The 16,066-nt window shown below is 39.1% G+C and overlaps 1 long non-coding RNA gene across 1 annotated transcript; it reads right to left on the bottom strand.

Annotated features, from left to right (window-relative positions):
* Positions 1–14,784: 14,784 nt before the first annotated feature.
* Positions 14,785–15,706, bottom strand: LOC116283371 (uncharacterized). Its single transcript, XR_012077868.1, has 3 exons — positions 15,552–15,706; positions 14,944–15,046; positions 14,785–14,853 (listed from the first exon to the last, which is right to left on the bottom strand). It is a non-coding gene; the product is annotated as an uncharacterized lncRNA (long non-coding RNA).
* Between the last annotated feature and the right edge of the window lie 360 nt (positions 15,707–16,066).

Here is a 16,066-nt window from a genome sequence, read left to right as displayed (position 1 = left end):
ATCATAGAATAACTACTTTTATTTTTGCCTTTTGTCTCCCAAACCTTGTAAGAATATATGTTTATTTGTTATCACTGAGGATGGTTGTTGTGTATTCAGCTCCTCTGTAATGCATCATGGAGGTTGTACTGTTTCTGAGTATGACACTAATCACATTTATTGGCTTCATATTGTTTCCTGTTGTTGGTCTGACATAATTTAATTTGTATTTTTCATTGCTACTAAAGTTAATGTGTGTTTACTGTAAGTATTTCTTCTTTTGGGAAATGCACTCTGTTCACTCATCTCTTAGGAACTTGGATGTCTTATAAATGTCACCGAGTCATTTAAGTAACCTAGGTCTAATTCATTTACTTAAAATTTTGATATAACATTGCCCAAATGTTACTATGCTTCTAAATGCATCCAAGAATTATTCTTGGAAATACTGGACTTTTTAAAATGTCTCTTTTTTTTAAATGGAGTCACTGAGGATTGAACCTAGGATGTAATGCGCTCTTACCAATGAGCTATATCCACCCCACAATGTTAGGGTTTTTTTTAATGTCATTTAAAATTTTTTGTAAAATAATGAATTGCATAAAATTTGGATCTGTCGACCTTTTCTTTGTGACTGATCCATAGCTTCAATATGAGAAATGTATTAGTCTTCCCTAGATTTGATCAATACACTAACTCTGCATTATTAAAATATGTTTTTATCTTTATTTCTGAGATCATTTTCACTATAAAATTAGGATCCAATTTAATTTTAAGAAATTGCTTTTAATTCAAAACACAAATGAAATTAATGAGAACTGAGAAAATAAATTATAATACATAAATACAAAACTTAAGATACAATCATTAAAAAGACCTAGATCTAATTATGCTGCTATATAATAGGATATCCCCTACACTGAGCGACAAAGCAAGATACATTAGTGTAAATAACATTATATCACTTGCTTTAAAAGATCATTTGCATTTTTTGCATATACATTCTCTGAATTGTACACAAGAAATTATTAACGTCACTTGTCTGTGGAAAGTGCAACTGCTCCCCTCTTTCATCAATAGAGAGTATTTCAATTTGAGAACCATATCAATATGATGGTTAAAAAATGGTATCTTGATAAAGGCTGACTTTTCATCCCTCATCATAATTGAGGATTAATGTAGGATTTTATTAAAGATTTATTTCTGTTTCCTTTTTTGTGAACTGTCTGTTCATAATCTTTGACTAGTTTTTAATGAGGCTTTTTATATTCTCATAATCATTCCTTAGAATTTACCTTAAAGAATTATGGAACTAATTTCTGAAGAAGATCAATATCTCTTATGAATATAGATGCAAAAATCCTCATCAAAATATTAGCAAAACAAATTCAACAGCATATTAAAAGGATTATACACCATGAGCCAGTGGCATTTATCTCAGTAATGCAAGGTTGGTTCAACATAAGAATACCAATCAATGTGATACATGAATAAAATGAAGGAGAAATAAATGCTCATTTCAACTGACACAGAAAAACAAAAATGCTCAACTCCACTGCTATTCAACATTGTCTGGAAGTTCTAGACAGAGAAATTAGTCAAGAAAAATAAATAAAAGTCATCCAAATTCATACAGAATTTGTAAGAAACCTCAAATAGCCAAAAAAAAAATGAAAACAGAACAAACTTGAAGATCTCACCCTTCTCCATTTCAAAACTTACCACAAAGCTACAATAATCAAAGCAATGTAGTGTCAGCTCAGAAACACTGGAATAGAACTGAGAGTCCAGAAATAAAACCAGTAGTCTAAAGCCAATTGATTTTTGACAAGGTGTTAAGATCAATGGTGAAGAATAGTGACAATTCAAAAAATGATGCGAGGACAAATGGATAGCCTTAGGCTACCCCTACCATACACAATACACAAAAATTAACTCAAAATATACCAATAACCTAAATACAAGAGCTAAAACCATAAATCTCTTAGGAAAAAATACACCAGTAAATCTTTGTGACTTGGATTTGGCAGTGAATTCTTAGATATGTCAAGAACAGCATTAGGATCAATAAAAAGTAGATACATCAAATTTCATTAAAATTAAAAACTTGTTCATCAAAGCTGTTATTGATAAAGAGAAAAATAAAACCTATAGAAAGGGAAAAATGTTTGCAAGTCACTTATCTCCTAAAGAACTCCTATAGCTCAATAAGAAAAAGGCAACCTGATTTTTAAAATAGTCAAAATAAATAATACAATGATCCAAAAGGGCCTAAATAGACATTTCTTCAAATAAAATATACAAATGGCCAAAAAGTATATGGAAAGAGACTCAACATCATTAATCATCACAGAAATGGAAAACTAAAACCACAATGAAGTGCCACTCACATCCACCGGGAGATTTGGAATCAAATGAAAAATAACAAATCTTGGCAAGGATGTAGATGAGTTAAAAGTCTTGTACATGGCTGGTAGGAAAATAAAATGGTTGAATTGCTGTGGAAAACAGTTGGCAAGTCCTCAAAAGTTAAACACAGTACCATGTGACCCAGCCATTCGACTCCTAGGTATGTAAGCCAAAAATTTAAAACAGGTACTTAGACAGATAAAAAGACACACATGTCCACTGTGGCTCTATTTGCAGTGGCTAAAAGGTGGAAGCAACCAAATGCACATGGATGGATTAGAAGATAAACAGATTGTCGTAGACACAAACAATGGAATATCGCTTGGTTATAAGGAGAAGTGAAGTCTTAATGCATTCTACAAGTAGGTGAGCTTTGAGAAAACTATACTAAGTGGGGAAAGCCAAACACAAAGTATCAATACATAACATTACAAAATATCCAACATAGCTAAAGCCAGAGAGACAGGTGAAGGTTGGTGGTTACCATGGTTACCAGAGAGTGGGGAGTAATTTAATGGGCATGGAGCAATTTTGAAGGCATAGAAATATTTTGGGACTAGACAGAGATGGTGGTTGTACACCATTGTGGGTATATCAATGCCATTGAACTGTTTCCTTTAAAATGGTTCCATACATTATGTAGATTTTAATCCAGTTTAAAAAAAGTTTTTTTTAAGTCATAGGAAAAATAAAAAATAAGTGTATTAAACTAACAGGGCAGAAAGACACTTGCCAGGGGGAACTTTGAGTTTCATCACTGACTCAAGCTCAAAGTTTCCTCTTATAATTATAGTAAATCAAAACTTTTTTCTTCTTTTTTTTGCCTAAGCTGAGCTTTAAAAGTGCCATTTTCCTTCTAAGATCTGTTTCTCTACATTTATAGACTCAGGCTCAAAGACTCATACTCAAAGTTTCATCTTATATTTATAGTAAATCAAAACTAAAAGAAGACTAAACTGACCCTAAAAATGCTCTTTTTTCTTATAAAATCTATTCCTCTGCTTTTATAGAACTTTCATACAATCTGTGGGTCTGAGACTGACAATGACCTTGACAAAAGAAACAAAAAGAAGTTCATGAGTTTGAGCTTTAAGGAACTCTTATTTTGCCCCCTTCTTTCTTTAGATAGTAATGAATTAACTGGAAAAGAAAAAAAAAACAATTATAAGAACACAAACAAAATGTTGATGAGGCTATGGTCACTGGCATGTCTTTCTCACAATCCTCTGTTTCCCAAACTAATGTTACAGCAATCTGAATCCCCTCAAGACACCAAGAGACACTCACACTTGGAGGGTTGGAGAACTCAGGTTTACTATGCCAGCAGGCCCAGGAGAGTTGACACTCCAAGCTCTGGACCCCATCTGTACGTTTACACAGGCTTTTATAGGATTTTAGGTTTCAATTAAGTTCACACCATATGCAAATGAAGTGTAAGAAATGGACCGATCAGGAGTGAGCTTTTGGGAACCAATAGAATTTTACAGGTAAGTTTCATTTTCCTAGAAGCAAGCTGTTTTACAGAAGTGCAAAAGTGGGAAGGCAATGGCCCTGCCTGGGAGGTCTTGCTGTTCCCTTTGCGGGTTTTGCCCCTTCACTAATAAGGGTTTAATTTAATTTGCTGAAATGAAGAAGAGCCATAAAGTCATTTCCTTTATTCAAAGACCTTTAAACTAACATCTTTTAGTAATAATTTTGAAATGACAAAAACAGCTAAAACAATAAATTTATTTCCTTTGCCAATCTGGTAAAGAAAGAATGCATAAAAGCACACACTAAACTGTCAAAGTGTAGCGTTTTGCTTTCTAACAGACAAATCTTGATAATGATGAAGAATAATCAACTTTAAACCTGCTATTCGACAGTTGCGATTATCTTACTTGTATTTTTTTTTTTTTGAAAGAGCCAAAAATCTCTTACAGACAAGGATAAAGAACAGTTTGCATTTGGCTGTTTTATTATTCTTTGCACTGAAGGAATCTCATGAAACCAATTTTGATGTTCTGTCGAGGACAACGGTTGTCTTATCAGGGGATGAATTCTTGACCCATTTATGAATTCCCTTCCTATGTAATTGTAAAAACTGGAAGTTGCTTTGATAAGAGGTTCTTCCTTTTAAGAGATCAGTTAGGAGCAGATTAAGATGAGGAACCCAAGAACTAGATTTTCTTAAACTCCTGGCTATCTAGCTTCCTCGGGGCCTTGCTGGCAACCACTGTGTGTCCTGTCTCTTACTGTTCCACCATCTCGTTATAAGGTCAGCTGTTCAAATCTTTACTCAGACCTTCAAATCCTCACCTGTGTTTCTCCCTTCCCTGGAGTGCTCGGCCTCTCCTGTTAGAATTTCCTCTCCGAGCATCCACTCAGTGGAGGGTCCATGATGCGCTCAGCTTCATCCCACGTGACGTGTGCCTCGTTTCCATGCCTCAGCCTTTCCTTGGAGCCCCACGACCGTCACCTTCGGGAACCTCCTGACAAAGCCATCATCTTGGGTCTTATGCTGTCTCTCTGACTGATCCTTATTGAACAAGATGTGGAAAACGTGAGAATAAAATGAAAATTATTGAAACTCCCATAGTCCCATTAGTCAGAGGCGCCTGCCGAGGATAGAAGTAGCTAAACAGGTCCGAGGTCTCTGTCCAAACGCCACACCTGTTCTCAGCTGTGTCCCACCCAGAGAGACCAGAGAGGGCAACACTTCCATTGGGGACAAAGAAAGGGCGGGAAAAATCTGCTGTCGGCCTCAAAGCTACCCAAACTCCAGGTATAGTTTACTTTTTATTAATTTATTTATTTTTTATTGACGTGTAGTCGGTTTACAATGTTGTGCTAACTTCTGGTGTGCAGCACAGTGACTCAATCACATGTATGTTCATGTTCGTATTCTTTGTCACTCCGGGCGACTACGAGGAACTGAACAGAGTTCCCTGCGCTCTTCAGTAGGACCTGGTTGTCTACCTCCATTCCAGGTATAGTTTGAATACAGCAAGTCCAGTGACCTGGCGACCTGAGCTGGAGGTGTCAGTCCTAGATTTACAACATCCTAAAGAGCTGCTTTTGCAATCACGTCGTCAGTCACATACCTTTCTGCTGTCACTTTAAAACACCAAGTTTTCCTCTGCTTTCTGGCTATGCTGTCTTTTCAGTAAACCCGATTTTAATTTATCATGAAACTACCCCTGTGCTGAACACACGCACGTGTGCACACACACACAGACACACACAGACACACACAGACACACAAACACACCCCCCTGTTAGTCTTAGACTTGGGTATAAATTCCTAGAATTCTTGGGTTGAGGGCACCTAAACACATCGATTAAGACCCTTTCTGTTGTAAGTGAGAAACAAGCTCATTGGCGAATTCATTGGCTCTGGGGTTTTAGAGGTCTGCCTGCTTTTACTTTTTAGTGACTTCAGGTGTGTCTTCGTTCTGGGCTAAAACCAGGCCACCACAAGCCACCGGTTGGCTTTGCCATTTCTCAGTTGTTTGCTGCACCCCCGTCTGCCTGTGCTGACCCCTCATCCACCCTCCCCCACCCAGCTCCTGGTGACCTCAGAGCCACACTGTTGCAGCACTGAACACTGCAGAGTGGCCCGTTTCCCTTTAGTTTGTCAACGGAAGTCCTGGCACTTGAATCTCACCTGGTCTGACGTAGACTCTGCCAATCTCTGAACCAGCCCTGTCCTTCTGGGCTGTCAGTTCCCTCCAAATTTACAGGCTGAGGGGAGGCAGAGGGGGCCTCCCCAAAGGAGCATCAGAGCTCAGTCCTCAGAAGGAGGAGGAAGTGAATCTGTGTGACCCTAACAGCGCCCTTCCATTGCATGATTGTTGTGTGATGTTTTTAAAACACTGGACACTGCCATAGACTTAATAATTGTCAACGTGGTAGTGAAAATAGTACTTTTTAACTTTGGTCGGCACTGTGTTTGAAGCCCTGTCTTTATCTGAGAGGTCTGCATTTCTCTCTGTCATATATTTTTCTACAAATTGCCCCTTCCTGCCCTTTATTTCTTTTCTTTCAGTTTATTAAGATGTAATTGACCTACAGCACCAGATAAGTTTAATGCGTAAGGACTTGATTTACATACTCGGCAAATGGGTCATCACAATAAGTTTAGTTAACATCCACCTTTTCATACAGCTCCTTGCAAAAAAAGAGAGAAAAAATTCTTTTTTGTGGTAAGAATTGTTAGGATTTACTCTCTTAGCAAGTTTTAAATGTATCCTCCACTAGTCGCGGTCACCTTGCAGTATGTTACAGCCCCGGGACTCGTTTACCTTAGAGCTGGGAATTCGTGCCTTTCGGCCACCAGTTCCCACCTCTGGTGACCACAAATCTAATCCCTTTTTCTATGAATTCGGTGGTTTTTATTTTTTGGTTTTTCCATCCCACAAACCCAGCCATTTGCAAAACATAGATGCACTTGAGGGCACTATGCTAACTGAAATAATTCAGACAGAGAAAGACAAATTCTGTCCTTTACTCAAGTGCTGTTACTGTGTTTGGATTTTTTATCTTTTATTTATTTATTTATTTATTTATTTATTTTTTGGTCCTGCCATTTCATGCTTTCGCTGTTTCTTCTGAGACTCAGGATCATGTCTGGTAATAGTCTGATTTTATTCATTTGTAACAATTTTTCTTTTCTCTTTAACTTATCTTTCTACCAAAAATCATATGAGATTTATTGTTCTTTCAGTAAAAGACTTTTATAAAGATAAGTCAAGCTTTTTTCCTTTAATGCTCTTTCCTCACCGCCTTGGTACCTTTTGAACTCTTCTTTGTCTGGTACCTTTTGAATTCTTTAGATCTGTAACTAGAGGTCCATATTCAGAATTTGCCCTCCTGCTGCTTAGGTCTTTTAATATTTGTCTTGTTCGAAAGTTTGCACTTTTTCTTACTGAAAACCAAGTAACCGTTTGGGTAGGCGTGCAGTTGGCAACAGTGTTGCCTTCCCTCCACGTGAAACACACTCCTTTGTCTCTTGCTCTGAATTCTGAGAGATTTTGTCATTTTCCTCTTCTGTATTCCCGATTCTGTTTTCACAGTTTAGTCTGACCTTTTCTCTTATGCCAACTATCAACAGTCTTTTATTTCACGCATAGAAACCACATTTCTTTGAAGTTCATCCAAGTGAAAAGGAGATCTGACCTACAAGGCTCCCCTCCTTTCCTTCCCTCCTTCCACGTCCTCTATGGCGGTGCTTCTGTTTGGTTGGTGAGTTGATTGATGTAGCCTCAAAATTATCCAAACCAAAATTTCCTCAGAATCAGAACGAGAGCACCTTCTCAGTCACTCTGGTTTCTCACTTGGATGATTTTAGAGAACTTGCTTAAGATTGCAAACTGGAGGGATGATTACTCGGCTGAAAACACTCAGCTGAGAGGCCAGAGGCTGGGGCCGGAGCAGCGGGGAAGATGCTCAGTTTTGCCTCCGGTGAGGCTGGATCACTGGTGTGAAGTCTGTGAAGTCAGTGAACCCAAGCGCCCAGGTCACCGTGACCAACACCATCCCTGCGGGACCACCCCCTGATCCAGGGACCCCCACCTCTCTGCCCAGTTTGGGTTCACAATTTCTCATGTCAAGGACAAGTTTATGAGCAAGTAGAAAAAACACTTCCAGAGATGCCAGCGTGGCTCTTATTGGCTGTTGCTTATGACAGACTCGCGTCCAAAGGAGTAGAAAACAAACTAACAGACTGACTCCCTGCCGTCACACTCTGCCCTCGCATCCCTTCTTCTCTGAGCATGGCTTCAATCCAGAGGCTGTGCTCCAGGAAGGAGGCAATGGACCAATAATCTCAGAAAAGTGCACAGACCCTCAGGAGTTCCTCCTGATGCCAGAAAGATTCACCCAGGTTAAGGGGAATGTAGCAGCACCCTGGAAAGCACCCTGGTTGTTGTCACCTTTTCTGTCCCATCCAGTTCTCTATAAAACCTCAGGACCTCAACCCCAGGATGGATTCACAGTCCCCAAGGCGTGAGCCTGCTGTGACCTGCCTCTGCCTGATGAAACAGGAAAGCTGTTCTTTTCTGATTTTCCCCAGACTCTGCCTCTGAGTCTCAGTTCGGTTTTCAGGGTACAGAGGCTGGTTTTGCAGCAATAGAATCAATGAAATTAGATTGAAGAGATTTTCTCAGCTGTCTCCCAGCTTCTTATCCAGCTGACGTCCTGACTGTACTTGGTCTCGTCTGAATCTCTACCCACCTTCCTCTCCAATGCCATTGATGGGGTGACACTTTGGAATAATACAGGGGGTGACCAGCAGTATCTGTTATGTTTGTAAATGGACTTTGCCTTGATTTATCAATTCCACATCTAAGAGTATACAGACATGGTTTGATTGTGTGTAAACACACAGTGCATTTATTTCACTCCTCCTAAAGTTGTTTGTACTGGAAAATCTCAGATACAAGCTGAGTGTTTATCAATGGGATACAGGTTGCCTGATAATGATATATTGATAGGAAAGACTATCAGGCAGCTGTTAAAAGATACAAGGTAAACGATGGGAAAATATAACTATTCCATGTTGTTAACTATTTTTTTTAAAGTTAAAAAACAGAAAATAATACAATGATATGTGTATAAATATATAAGACATAGAGAATACTCATAAAGGCATTGAAAGCTTCTCACAAGCAAACTCAAAACAGGCCACAAGTTGGGAACAAGTCGTGGACAGGACAGTTTGGGAGTATTTCCTCTTCAGAGCGCACAAGTTTATTTTCTAGATTTTTTTTTTTTGCATTTATAAACTTACCAAACAAAGAAAGGCTGTCTAGAGGTGAGCATCACTTACTCGAATTGGGCCACTTTCCTTCCAGTCTCCTAGAGTCAGTGTTTTCACGCCAGCTTCACGGACTCACTTCACAGTTTCTTCTCCTTCAGATGCCTTTCCTCCTCCGCCTGAATTCAGTCCAAACCTTTTTTGCTGTTGTTGTTCATAACTCAGCTCAAATTCCACTTCCCCCATGCCATTTTCTCTAAGGAATGACTCCTCTCTGTGGAATATTTAATCAAACACTCTCCCTACTCAGGACCCAGGATGTGGACCTCACCCGAGTAACGTGAGCTCACATTGCTCCACCCTGCTCCTCAGTCTGTCCCTGGACAGTAACCTTCCCCAGAAGCATCCGGGATCAAGAGCTTCTCAGTTTGTAGGCTGGGTGCTCAGTAAACGTGCATTAATTCATAGTTTAGTCAGTAAACGTGCTGTGAGCCGAGCTCCCGAGAATGTGCATGTTGTCTGGTTTTCTTTGTTTGCCAGCATTTTTTCTCAGACAAAAGGATGATCATCCCCCCCACCCCTTTTTAACCTCTTTTCTCTTTTCAGAATGGATGCTGGACTAGAAATTAGCATCAAGAACTGGAATAGACTTAATGATAATGTTCATAATATCCCAATTCTCCTTCCTACAGGGCATTTTCCCCCACCTTTCTACGGCAAATTTACTATTAACAGAACTCATACTATGTCTTTCATGCCTTGCATGGCTTTAATGCCAGGCTGAGTATTGAAGTTGCTTCCTCTGGTTCTATAAAAGCTTTTCTCCTTTTTTTCCAGCCCTCTTTTCTTTCTCTTTAAAGCCAGTGAGATGGTCTCCTGTGGGGCTACCCTGTTTATTCCAACAGTCCTACAAGAACAATCATAGGATGAAAGGAAGCAAATCATAGGAAATTTTGTTCTGAGTTCAAAGAGCACACCTGGGCACTCACTAAAAGAAACGCCTTTCCCCGTGGAAAACACATTTATTATCTCCTTTCCAAGGCTCTGCTTCTAACTCTAATACAAGGCAGCGTTGGAGCAGTAGTCGTTCATGGCTATTCCCATTCTGAGTTATTGAATTTCCACACATCCTAATGGATAACCAGGTCTTATATTCACTGGGGTTTGATATTCTCATGTGCCATCAATTTCCATGGAACATAATTAGAACCAATGGGAATACGTTCATTCAAAGCATAAAGATGGGGTGACCAATCTCTGTCCATCCTAATGGCACTAGTGACAACCACTGACACACAAGGTTTACTGAGCCCTCAGATCTGTTTTGCGTAACTCTTCCTTTGAGTTAGCACATGCCATTTAGCTACATTTGATACAATGTATTGGTTAACAGGATCTAAGAAATGTACCGATTTCCTAACACTAGCGCCACATCAAAATCTACTGAGCTTGTCTTATCTCAGAGTAAAACACGAATGCCTGCACTGAATAAATTCAACTCCAGAAAGAAGGATTTTACTCTCTTGCATGATGCCACAGACTGGAGAGCACCTCGTGCTGGTCAGCAGTGGTCAGCACGCCCACCTCTGAAGACCCTCGATCTGGATCAGCTCTTCAGAAATAAGGAAACGAGCCCAGCACTTCTGAAGAAATTGCCTCTCTAAGGTCCTTTGTTAGCGGACTGCGATGGATCTAAACTCGAGTTCCTCTGTCAGAAGCAAAGGTGATGGTGTGTGTGTGTTCACACCCTTTCAGGGTAAGACTCAACTGATCTTCATTATCAAAAGTGCCCTTTTAATGGTTAAGTGATTTTGAGGGTGACATGAATTTCCAGAGGAAACCTGTGATTAAGAATGAAAACTTGGCCTTGTTAACAATTATAATCCTGTTGGTTTCTAGAACGACCAAGGTCAATTGCCCTCCCAGTGTCTTGTGCAGCTATAAACAACTAATATTTATAAATGTCTGGGAAAGAAATTCTTTTGCCATCTATCCAGATGTCACTTTGGAAAATTTTTATCTTTTAAAATCAGAAGAATGTGTCATGACTAGGGTGACAATATAAGTTATTATCACAAACCAGGACACTCACTCTAAGAGTGAAAGGAGGCACCATTAATAATTACACCAGGACGACAGGGGCAAACCAGAATGGTCCGAGATGACAGGGGCCGACTGTCCCCTTGGTAGCATTCTTCATGCAGTTCCCAAACTAAAAATCAACATTTCAGGTAATAATTGATGCTCGATTTTTCCGTGTCATTGGGTTTGGCAAAGAGATGAGTTTACTAATAAATCATTTAACAGTATATACAGCAAAGGTTATTGTGGCTCTTAGAGTGTTAGAAAATAAAACACAACAAATACTCTTTTCAAAATTACTTTACCTACTTATTTAGGGTGGCTTGCTCGTGTACTTGTTTTATGAATTCTGAAAAAAAAGCTTTATTTAATTTTCAAAAATGGATGACCTCATTCAAAATGTGTACATTAGCATATCTGATACGTTTATATGTTTATTAAAAAAAAAGTGGGCAATGTGTTATTTTCTACAATGATACATAAAATGCTATAATAATTAAGACATCGCTGGACTCAGCATCTCGTTCAGGACACACAGAAAGGTAGGTGAGAAGAAAAGGAGATGAAAGATGGTGCTGACACAAAAACTTACGTTTTTATGTTATTTCATCCCTGAAAACATTTTTTAAAGAACATAGTGCCAAGGATGAAAATATTCATAGATTTAGAATTCAGTGAATCTAGTAAAATACTGATTTTTGTCAATATACTGTGATGTCCCTGTTCTCTGGAGTTGAAAACCATTCATCAGAAGGCATTTCTTGATTGTAACAATTTGCCAAAAGAGCGACTAAACAACTGTTAATACTGAGCCATGTGGTCCCAGAGTCTGCTGTTCTTGGGCCTCCATGTAGTAACCACAGAGACAACCAGGTGGATTCTATTCGTCTTTCTTTTCCCTTCCTTCCTTCACTCCTTCCTTCCTTCCTTCCTTCACTCCTTCCTCCCTCCCTCCCTTCCTTCCTTCCTCCTTCCCTCCCTTCCTTCCTTCTTTCCTTATTTTTCTGTTTTAACCAAAATAATTCCCTTGGAAACTCAGTAATAAACATAGCATTCTGTAAAATTGTCATATTTTCAGTGTAAGAGGCAGTTTTCAGAATAATTGCTTGAGATGCTAGTCACATATGGTGGGGCCCCAATATGTGATGAAATTTTCTACTATCAAATTACAACTCGGGTTTACGATATGACTCAGAGACTCTGTATAATGAATTGGGAATGTCAGTTTTATGAGTCTTTCTGCAGTACACCACATGAATTTTTAAATTGTCCTTTAGATCTATCAAAAAAAAAAATCCAGCACCTTTCAATCCAAGTACTAAATATCAGAGATTGACACAGGCAGGATTCATTTTATTCAGCAAATGCATTATGGTTTCATTAAGCATACAGTCATCCTAAAGATCTAATTGCCTAATAAAATCCAAACTTGACTACACCAAACCAGCATCTCAGAGAATCAGATAAGAGACCACTATTTAAAAATATCATTGAATTGTTTAACACTTAATGAAAGCAGCATTTACTGTTCATGAGAAAATATAGATTACTTGCAGAATTGTTCCTGAGTCCAAACTCATTCTGCTCACCACACAACAGGTCAATCAATCGGGAGATGAGGTGTTGAGACAAGGAATAATGACTTTATTTGGAAAGTTGACAGACCAAGAAGATGGGGGACTAATGTCCTAGAGAACCATCTTCCCCAAGTCAGAATACTAAAAAGGGGAGGGGGTGTGGTTGGTTGTTGTAAGTTTCTTGAGGTCAGAATCCTTTGTTCTTGCAGCTGTCCATGTGGGTCAGATCATGATGTCCCTATAAACCTCCAACAAGACAAATGTTATTCTCTATGCTGCAACTTTTTATCTCTATATGAATGGAAAAATGTTAATATCCTTAAAGGTCAGAGCCTTGAGAATGGGCTGTCCTGTCTATTTCAGGCTCCAGGCAACATTCTCTTACAAAAGGTGCAGAACCAGCATGACTGAGCCCAGGAAACCGAGCACAGGGTTAGAGCTAGAGGAACAGATCTAATACAGAGTCAGATTTGTTCCTCCATGTTCCAGGTGTCCTCTCCTGAAGGTGGCTCCTGTGATGGTCTGGGGAAAGGGAGTGAGGAGGTTCTGGCCAGCTTAGCACTTGGTCTTAAGCTAAAGTATTCCTGATAATCACGCATGGCTCAACTGACCAGCTAGGATTTGGGGGAAATGCCCTTAAGTGGTGGTCCAAAGCATCTTTTCCTCGAGTCTCTCCACACACAGACCCTTAGAAACCTATTCAGTAGGGAAACCTAATAGTGTTTGATTGATCAGAGTACAATGATCATTTCTTACTTTTCGAAAGATTAATAGTTACTAAGTTCAAAACTCATTCTCAGCAAAACAATGCAAGTGTTCTCTTTAGATTGCCTGGCTAATAATGATTTTCGTTTCTACTGTCAGTTAATGTAATTCCCATTGGATCAAACACCTTGACGCAGGAGAGAGCTATTATATTAGAATGATATGATCATAGATCAGAAATGTTTTGCTCCAGCCTTGCACACAGACATTCACACCCACGAGTCAGGCGGAAACTTCATGGGTGACGTGCTGTGAGCATTTTGTATATAATGGAAATCTCACTCAGGCACTAATTCCGTGTACTTTTCTTTAGAGATTTTTATGGCTAATTACAGTGATTTCATAGGTTATAATAAAACTTGCAACAGATGGATGAATTTGTCCTTTTCAAAAAGTATAAGGTAAGAAGTTAATAAATCAAATTTATCTGAAGGCATTAACATGTATCACATTTTTAAATAGTGTTTGAGTCAGACTTCCTAATTAGAATAAATTTGTGCAACTCTGTGAAATATATTTCTGCATATTAAAGAAAAAAACTGAGCGGCACACACTGAAAAGTCTACTTCAATCTAGAGAGTTAAAAAAACACATAAACCCTTTAGTCAAAGGAATCAGAGCAATACTTTCCTTAAACCTTTATCTATTAGATAACTTTGGGGGAAAAAAGTTTGTGTAAGTCAAGTGTTTGTTTTGTATAAAGAATTACGTTAAGTCTGTGACCTTGCAGTTGCGTCAAGGAGTCGTAATATGCAAACAGTGTGACCACCCGAGAACCGTGAGTGTTTCATTGGTCTTCCTCGTCTTCCCAAATGTCTTAGTGTTGAAATAGCTTATTGCTCTTTGATGACAAGCAATGCAGAGAAAAAGAAAGAGAAGTTTTGCTGGAATCCAAATAGAGCAAAACTTAAATATCTAAGCCTATTGTAAATACTGGATTATGAAAACATTATACCTGGGGACAGGATAATAACCAATTGTCAGAAAGGTCAAGGAGTGACAGAGGGGCACATCGTTAACTCTGTCTCTTGTGAAAGGGACACTTGCTGTAGAAACGCATTTGAGGCTGTCCATTAAAAATCCAATATACATACCAAAGCTAGCAATTAGGGAACTGTGGAATAAAGCTAATAACTGCAGAATAATTATTACTAATGTAGACATTTTTCTTCATTCTTCATTTTCCAAAATACACAGCCATGCTATTATATCGAAAATGTGATTTAATTTATGAACAGTAATTCAACTTACAAAAGGCCTCCCTGCGTGATCTCCAGCATTGAGGTGTTACTTTATGGACTGTGTCTGTAAAAATGGAAATGACTGTTACATGCAACCACCATGCAACCCAGCAATCCCACCCTTGGTCATTTATCAAGAGAAATGAAGACTTACATTTTGTGCACAAAACCTTGACACAGATGTTCACAGCAGCTTGATTCATAAGAGCCCAAAACTGGGAACAAACATCTTCAGTGGGAGAACGGTTGATAAAACACTATGGCATGTCAATACCATGGAATACTACTTAGCAATCAAAAAGGAAAAATCTGCTGACATACACATCAATCTCAATAAATCTTCAGAGAAATATGCTGAATGAATACAGCCAGTACCAAAAGGTTACACGTATGATTACATTAATATAATAGTCTGGAAATGACAAAATTATAGAAACGGAGAGCAAATTGGTGGTTGAAAGAAGGAAATGGGGGGAGGACATAGCTCAGTGATAAAGCCCATGCCTAGCATGCAGGAGGTCCTGGGTTCAGTCCCAAGTACTTCTATTAAAAAAAAAAATTTTTTTTAATAAATACAATGTGTGTCTGGTAACTCTCACTTCAAGCCACTGTATATGTATCTCTTTATAATTTGCAGGAATATAAGACCCACTGGGATAAGGACCCTGCTTTTCTTAGTCCTCACTTCCACGCCTGGGAAACAACAGTTGCTGATGGGTACGGTGGAAACAGTGATGGCATTTCACCGAACATCACACGCACCTTTGAAGTAGGCACTACTGTCCCCATTTCACAGTGGTGACAATTAGATGACCAGGATTTAATAACGCCCAAGTTGCCCAACCAGGACCAGCCCGAGTCCAAAACTCATACTCGTTACACTACATTTGGCTTTCTCAGGACGGAAAAAAGCACAGGAAGACCACCAGGTAAATGACTGCGGTGCATTGTGGTGTAGGATGCCCCGCTTCACTGCCGGCGGCGCTGGTTGCTATGGTTTCTTTTATCAGCACCACCAATGGCAGGCAAGCTATCAACCTCCTACACTTAAAATAGGAAACGTTTTCAAATAAGTTAGAGCAAGGTGGGTGGTCTACTGATACTTTCAGTTACATTTCTCCACTGCTCTGTTTTGACAGGCAAAATAGAGAGTAAGAACAAGATTCTCCCCGGAAGTGCATAAACCACGCTAGCAAATGCCAAGTTTTATCAACCCCAGCTCGCGACACCACACGGAGGGAATAGTAATGACTTTGTCTTTAGGTTTAGCTTATGCA

This window comes from Vicugna pacos, chromosome 2 (assembly GCF_048564905.1).
Source record: "Vicugna pacos chromosome 2, VicPac4, whole genome shotgun sequence".
Classification (NCBI taxonomy): Eukaryota; Metazoa; Chordata; class Mammalia; order Artiodactyla; family Camelidae; genus Vicugna; species Vicugna pacos.
This window is presented reverse-complemented; position numbering and strand designations above follow the sequence as displayed.